General features: G+C 31.7%; 1 long non-coding RNA gene across 1 annotated transcript; it reads right to left on the bottom strand.

The window, feature by feature from the left end:
• Positions 1–453: 453 nt before the first annotated feature.
• LOC143076433 (uncharacterized) lies at positions 454–4535 on the bottom strand. Its single transcript, XR_012978647.1, has 3 exons — positions 4422–4535; positions 2242–2440; positions 454–832 (listed from the first exon to the last, which is right to left on the bottom strand). It is a non-coding gene; the product is annotated as an uncharacterized LOC143076433 (long non-coding RNA).
• Positions 4536–8253: the final 3718 nt, after the last annotated feature.

Here is an 8253-nt window from a genome sequence, read left to right as displayed (position 1 = left end):
ATTCAATAATTTCATTGGTTTTCTACAGTTACTTTCATATTTATTTTGCAATTTGAATTATAAAAACATGGGATTTTCAATATCCCATGGGACAGGGCAAAATCCCATGGGATTTTGGTTAAATCCCATGGGATTTTTTTTTGTCCCATGGGATTATTGTAGTCCCATGGGATATTTGTTGTCCCATGGGACAAAAAAAATCCCATGGGATTTTTATTATCCCATGGGATTTTTAATATCCCATGGGACAAATTAAAATCCTATGGGATTCTAATTGTAAATATATAGATATAAATAAACAGTAATGTGTATGTTACAATGTATTCTATTTGGTAGTAAATTATTAAAAGATGAATCTTTTTAATTGAATATCTTTTTTTCTTGGGAAATGTTAATTTAGCATATTGTTCTTTAACTGTTCAAAACTTAACTTTTAAACAACAAAGCACATAATGTAAGTATCAATATATGTTTATTCATGAATTATAGAATACTTTCTTGAAACACAATTATTTGCCATTTGAAATCAATAAAAACTCTATTGTTAGGCTTAACATACTAGTAGCTATTTAAGTAAATCTATTTTTTTCACAATATCCCTCAACACAAAACATTAATAGTTTCTTATCATCCAGCATTGTTTGATGGTATAGTCCACTTTTTGGACATTCAGCACATTATTGTGGTTTCAATATTTTTTTGAATTTAAAAGAACTTCAAATCATTGACTGAGTGATGAAAATAATAACTGATCCAACTTTTTTCTTTGAATTTATTCTGGTCTTGTTTCTATGTTTTCTCCATTTATTTTAGGTGGTGAATTTCAATCCTTCTGAAAAAGAACCAATAAAATCTAAAGTAATGGATTATACAAAATTGTTTTCATACATGTAGCAATAATATAATTTTCAATAAAAATAGCTATGCGGTATGGATTTTATTGATTGTTAAAGGTTGTCCAGTGTCATCAGTTGCTAACGGCCTACATCCTTTGGTCTCTGATGGAGGGTTGTCAAATTAGCAATATACCACATCTTCCTATTCTAATACCATATAACAATCAATTAATTTATTCTTCTTTATAAAATTTGGGTATTTTCCCAAGTTATATACATAATATATATATATACTGTAAATTCGGAATTAATGCAAGTTTTTTTTTAATTGCGAAAAATGCAACGGAGTTGTAAACGCAATAATTTAAACTCGTATTATGAAATATTTTATATGGATTAAACAGGATTTTTCAAAATCGTAAAATTTAAAATCGCATTTAAGTCTAAAATGACAGAATCGCAATAATAAATGCACGCAATAATTTATGAATTTTACAGTATAAAGATCAATGTTAAAAGTTAAAACTTTAGACAACTATAATAACATTCCATTATTCACAAGAATTTGCAATATATTATACAAAATGCAGACAACAGAAACAATATTTCTTTAAGCTTTTGAAGTTCAGACAGATTTCAATTTGTGTTTTATTTCAATGAAAAAATACCTTGAACATATTGGAAATTATAACATTGATACAAACAAAATATGTATGTTTTATCCTTTTTTTTTGTGTTGTTGGCTTGCTGTCTCATTTTAATATACATTTAAACATACATCAATAATCTTCTTCTTTATTAAAAGTAAAAATGGGATATTTTTGATTTTGATATCCCAAAACATTATAGTTCTATCACATAACTTATTACCAAGTTCAAAAACACCAATGTGTTTGATATTAATTTTAAGACATGTATAAATGTTCCAGACCATATCAGTATTCGGATCTTACTTTTATTGTCCAGAACTTACAGTCCCACCATATGTGTACAGTCAGACCATTTAAGTATACTTGTACTGTCTGGTACCAGCTCAACCAAACCTGTGTTTTTATTTTAACTGCAATTAAACTTTTTGTATTAATCTATTAAAGATTTCAGTTATGTTGATCTGTACTGTACATTTGTTTGTAATAAACTTGACCAACTTCTTAAAATTGGGCAGACTGTATGCGTACAGTCCAAATACTTGTTTGTTCTGGAACATAAACATGATTAACAAGCATTTGGCAGGATGTCATGCTAAAATCCCATTAATATTAGTACTAAATTTTGAGTATATACATGTAAATCCACAAGTTACTTACTGAAATTCATGGTGAACACTCACCAAAAACTTACAATTTAGAGGAAAGACTGGAAAGATGAATGCACTAACACTATCAAAACAGAGCATAAAACTTACCGAAAAACAAGATGTTTTACATTTATCCAGGAGCAGGATAATTGAAAAGTTGTTTTTTTCTTTCTCTGCTGTCCATCATATAACTTTTGAATTCATTCATGCAAAATATGAAAATCTGCAAAGGTAAGACCTAGAACCTCAACTTATCCACATTTTGAATTTTGAACTGTATACTTGTCCTTTTCATCTTGCTGACAACCTAAACATAAAAAAATGATAAAAACATAATTCTAGATTAAATTTGTGTTTTTATTTTTGTTGGTACATGTACAAACAATTTTCCCAACTTTAAAACGAAAACAAATACTAACCTCCGAAATATTTAAACAAACCGAAATTATTACTTGATTAAGATCTTGTCGTAAATTAATGGCATAGATACTCTTATTTTTGAAAACTTGATGTCTATTACAAACTTATATTTCTTTGTACGAGAGTATGCATATTAAGATGGACTCCATGGACTTTAATGTAAGCATGATTAATTTTACAGTCACTGACAGTTTTTCAGCTCTATGTGTACATTTTGAGAGAATCTTGCAATACTGTATATTCTGATATTCAGAACTTATTGTGAGGTTTTTATTAATACAACTGAAAGCTGTATCTCGTTTTCATTTCTGATACATATTTATGAGCTGAAGACCAGTGCCGAATTTTTCTCACTGCATTGAAGACCCATAGGTGACCTCCGGCCGTTGTCTGCTCTTTGATTGGGTTGTTGTCTCTTTGTCAAATTCCCAGTTTCCACTTCCCATTTTATATCATGTATGCTGATTTTTCTTAAATTACAATATTCAATCATGCAATTTTGTCTATTATTGAAAATACGATAAGCAAAAATAAATGCACAAAAAATTTAACATTGTTATATATGTAAAAGACTTTTTTTTAAATTCAAAACAGTTGCCTACACTGTTAATTTCCTTGTTTGATTTCATATTTTTAAAGCCTTTATAGCTAGCTAGATGGTATGCCGGGGCGGATCCAGCCATTTTAAAAAGGGGGGTTCCCAACCCAAGACAAAGGGGAGGATCCTATATTCATTTGATTTGTTTTATTGTCTCATACAAGAATATATATGGTTTGACGGTGGGGATCAGGGATCCTGAAATTTTTTCACCTAACCACTGGATGACAGGGGATCTCAACCATTTAAAAGTTTCTCAAACATGTGGGGGTGGGGGTGAACCCCATGGACTCTCCCTATATTTCCTTTGATTTGTTTTATTGTTCTATACAAGAATATATAAATATGGTTTAGGGGTGGGGATCTTGACCGTTTACAAGTTTTCAAACTAGAGGGGGTGGGACTTCACTTTTATTTTATTTCATTATTAATTTTATTGTCCCCGACAAGAATATATATGGTTTAGGGGTGGGGATCTGGATCGTTCACAAGATAATAGCACATTCTCAAATTGAACAGAGTGGGGTAACCCCCAAAGACCTCCTTTTAATTTCATTTGATTTGTTTTATCGTCCCATTCAAGAATATATATGGTTTAGGGATGGGGATCTGGACCGTTTACAAGATAATAGCATATTCTCAAATTGAAAGGGGTGGGGATTACCTCCCATGGACTCACCCTCCCTTCTTTCTTCCCCCCGAAATACCTTTTAATAAGCCCCAATGCACAGATAGTTCACAGTATTTTCCCTTGATTTACACTAAAGAATATACACTATACAGGTGTAATTTTTTTTTTAAAAGATAATACAACTGAAGACCACCATGACCACAGTGGTGGATCCAGAATTTTTCATAAGTGGGGCCCACCGACTGCCTAAGAGGGGCCTGCTCCTGTCATGACTCAGTGATTCCATATATAATCAACCAATTCTTTTCCCAAACAGGGGGCCCTGAACTCCTGATTCCCCCTTTTTTTCCTCATTTCAATCACTCTGATATAAATTTAGTTTTATCACTTACAAAAGTCAATAGGAATGGTTTGAATTCCCCAATAATTCTTATATACCATTAATATCAACATATTTCATTTTTGATAAATGAAAGGCAAAAGTTTTCTATGGGTAGAAATGGATAGTGGGAAGCTTTCAGATTCACACCATGCCGGTGGCTGTGTTCAAAGTGCTGGGTTTTTATGACCCTCGTTGTTTGCGGACTAACTATTTAGGCCAGTGGTGGATAATAGTGTGTGTGCATTAATCTTCTATACCTTCTTAATCAATATATTCAAATACTGACGGCAAGTGTTGTAATGATGTATCAATGTCTTTTTGAAATCACCGTGCTATTTTCATGTGGGATCGAGAATGCAGGGGAAGGATTAACTTGTCAATTATGTTTATTTCTAAGCCAAAATAAAATGAGCCGCCTGGGTAATAACAGTGCATGTAAGGCTCGTCTCGGAGGGGTGTCTTTTTTTCTGTCTTCTTTTTATGCCCCACCTACGATAGTAGAGGGGCATTATGTTTTCTGGTCTGTGCCTCCGTTCGTTCGTCCGTTCGTTCGTCCTGCATGTTTCAGGTTAAAGTTTTTGGTCGAGGTAGTTTTTGATGAAGTTGAAGTCCAATCAACCTGAAACTTAGTATATATGTTCCTTATGGTATGATCTTTCTAATTTTAATGTCAAATTAGAGTTCTTACCCCAATTTCACGGTCCACTGAACATAGAAAATGATAGTGCGAGTGGGGCATCCGTGTACTGGGGACACATTCTTGTTTTAGTTATATTTTTAATAACTTACACTTTTTTCCATTATTCTCTTTCTTTCACTATTCTTTATTCCTTTTTTTTCTTTGTCCTTTGTTCTCTATTCTGTTAATTCACATCCATACCCTCTTATGTGTATGTGGACTTACTGTAGTTTATTTTTTAGTTTTGGCAGAGATATTAGATACAATATATATGTCTCTGGTTCTGGTATTATGCGATAAGTCAATTTCTTTTTCATGCAGTGTCATGAAATATAATGGTTTTATGCATATCAGCCAAGATTGTGCGCAACATTTTAATAAACAATTCAACACTATATACACGTTATGTGAATTTTATTAAAATCGATGAAGAACATGAATTTGGCAGCTAGTGCCCCTTAAACAGGTAAAGTTCAATTAACAAATTCTGATCTACTGGCATTCAACACCAAATTACTTACTTGCTGTATATTGATAAATGTGATTGATAAATGTGATTGTATATTGTCAATACCTCAACATCGAGAATACGTCATGTGAGGTGTTGGTCGCTACGTTTGATACGGGGTCAAAGGTTGCGGCTTCGAGACAGAGAAAAACATCCAGGTAAAAAGTGTAGAATTTTGTTTTTGAAAATTTGAGTTGTAAATTTTCCTAAAAGTACTTAATTCCGTTCATCTAATTGTAAATTTTCCTAAAAAGTACTTATTTCCGTTCATCTATTATGGGTATATTAAACTAAACTGAACAAGAAAAGTATTAGTAAACAGACAGAAAGTCCGACGTTGAATTAATTATTTTACAATTAATTGTTTAAATATATGAGAGAATGTTTTAGGCGAATTTTCTTTAATTACAGATAAATGTATTTTAGGTTCAGGAAATGATTTATTCTTCGGGTACGTCTAAACAACCGCTCAGGACCTCCTGAGTGCACTCAGGACATACAAAGTGCACTCAGGACATACAAAGTGCACTCAGGACCCATTACCGTAATCATATCTGCACACATGATGGATGTTTATATTCGTTATACGCTTCTTATTTTAGAGTTAAATTTTGGTAGAAGTTGAAATCGCAGGGGCGGATCCAGCCATTTTAAAAAGGGGGGGGGGGTCCTAACCCAGGGCAAAAAAAGGGGGGTTCAACTACATGTCCCCATTCAAATGCATTGATCGGCCAAAAAAAGGGGGGGTTCCAACCCCCCCGGAACCCCCCTCCCCCCTCTGGATCCGCGCCTGAATCGAACTTAGATAGATATGTTAATTCTTATAAAATAATGAGGGCACGTGTCACTGATTACACAACTACTGAGCCATGAATTATCCAATCAACAAAATTGATTGGATTATCTTTATTGTTTTTTAGGAATTGTATTGTTTAGTTCAGTTTTACCTTTAACATGAATTTGCATATAGAAAAAATAAAACATATATCTCATTCGATGTGCTTTTTCAGTTTATTTTTCATGATGACGGGTAAATTAATTTGTTGTGTTTTGCAGTTCACGAATAAAGAAAATTATTTTATAGTTGCGTTTTTTTTTCTGTAACAAGTTCGATTTTTGTTTTTCAGTGTGATTCTTTTCTCTATCTCTCTCTCTAAATCAAGTTTTTAAACAAACACAATGTTGACTGAATATCAAATTTTATTACATTTGTATATCTTTATTCTCAACAAACCATTTTACAAGAGAAGACAATTATGTACAATATTCAGTTTAACCTTAACGGAAATCTGTGCACGAAGACTTAGTCGTGGTTTGAACGGATTTCGTGTCAATAAACTGTCTTCGAAATAGTCTTTCTTTGTTAATGTTTGTGTCATTTTGGTCTTTTGTGGATAGTTGTCTCATTAGCAATCATACCACATCTTCTTTTTTAAAATTTCTCGCTACTACAATCTAACTTACATATTTTTTAGAAATAATTATACCCAAAATATCATAATTTTCAAAAAACGGAGACGAAAACGGAGACAAGTTCATTTTCAGAATTTATTTTCGCATTGAAATTCGTTTCAGGCTTGTGAAACTGGACAAAACGACTTTAATTAGAGAAAAAAAACTTAATAAAAACGGATTTCTTAACATATTCGTATAACTCAAAAATAAAATTCCTGGACAAGTTCGATAAAAATGAGAAATAACATCTAACTACATGTATATGAGTTTTATTGTTTGAAAAGTACGGCTTTAAGTTTTACCGTTTAGAACGGATTCCATATACAAAACTTTAATTAATATAAATTCTTTTAAAGTATGAACATTTATAATTATTTCCCTTTTCAAACTCGTGCAAAGAATTAATTACTGGTCCAGGACATGATAATAAAATTAAGAATAAAACTTAAAAATTTATGGAACGAAATTTTAATAAAAGACGAAAATCTTAAAACATCGTGATATTCATTCTAGACGTCACAATATTACTTCCCACACTGTACTAACAACACAATGTATAAAACAACAATAAAGATAATCCAATTAAATTTGTTGATTGGATAATTCATGGCTCAGTAGTTGTGTAATCAGTGACACGTGCCCTTATTAATTTCTAAGAATTACAAATTCTACCAAATTTAACTCTAAAATAAGAAGCGTATAAAGAAAATATGCATCCATCCTGTGTGCGATGACTATAAAGGGTCCTGAGTGCACTTCGTATGTCATGAGTGCAATCAGGAGGTCCTTCTTATCAATAACTTTTACACAAGGAGACATTTTTTTTTTTGACAGCATGAACCCCAGTTAATGAGCAAACACAAATTAAGAACGAAAATCGTTTACAATTAAATTTTATAGAAGGAAAAAGGGGGGGGGGGGTAATAAACAAATTTTATTTACGCTCACATACTTTTAAACAGATTTGCATATGTAAGCTCTCTATAGTTAATGTTAAATTATTTCAGGAGTTTTGAAAAAAAAGAATATTATATACAGTTTAATTTCGACTAAAATAGTGATTCTTTTTATAGATTTGGTACCTCAGTTTCGACTCAACATTTCATTTTGAATTGTTAGATGGCAAACTCTTTAGGCGAATATTGTATCTGTTCTTTATTTAATTATGGTGATATTGGCGATAATATTCATTATAACAAGGCCTTGTACAAATCCTTGATTATAGAATGTTTGGTATTTAAAAAGACGAAAGTAGACAAACCCTAATTATGCAGGGTTTCACAAGTTGATCTCCAAGCGGCCCACATTTAACATATAATAAGATCTATATTTTTCAACGTTTTCAAAATGAAATAACTTGAATTGAAAATTTCCCAACTGTGAAAATTTGTTATTTCTAAACGTCTTTAATTATTATTTCGGAAAAAAAAATTATTAAGCATATTCA

The sequence above is a fragment of the Mytilus galloprovincialis genome, chromosome 5 (genome assembly GCF_965363235.1).
Source record: "Mytilus galloprovincialis chromosome 5, xbMytGall1.hap1.1, whole genome shotgun sequence".
Lineage (NCBI taxonomy): Eukaryota > Metazoa > Mollusca > Bivalvia > Mytilida > Mytilidae > Mytilus > Mytilus galloprovincialis.
The sequence above is the reverse complement of the archived record's forward strand: the minus strand, read 5'-3'. Positions and strand labels throughout refer to the sequence as shown.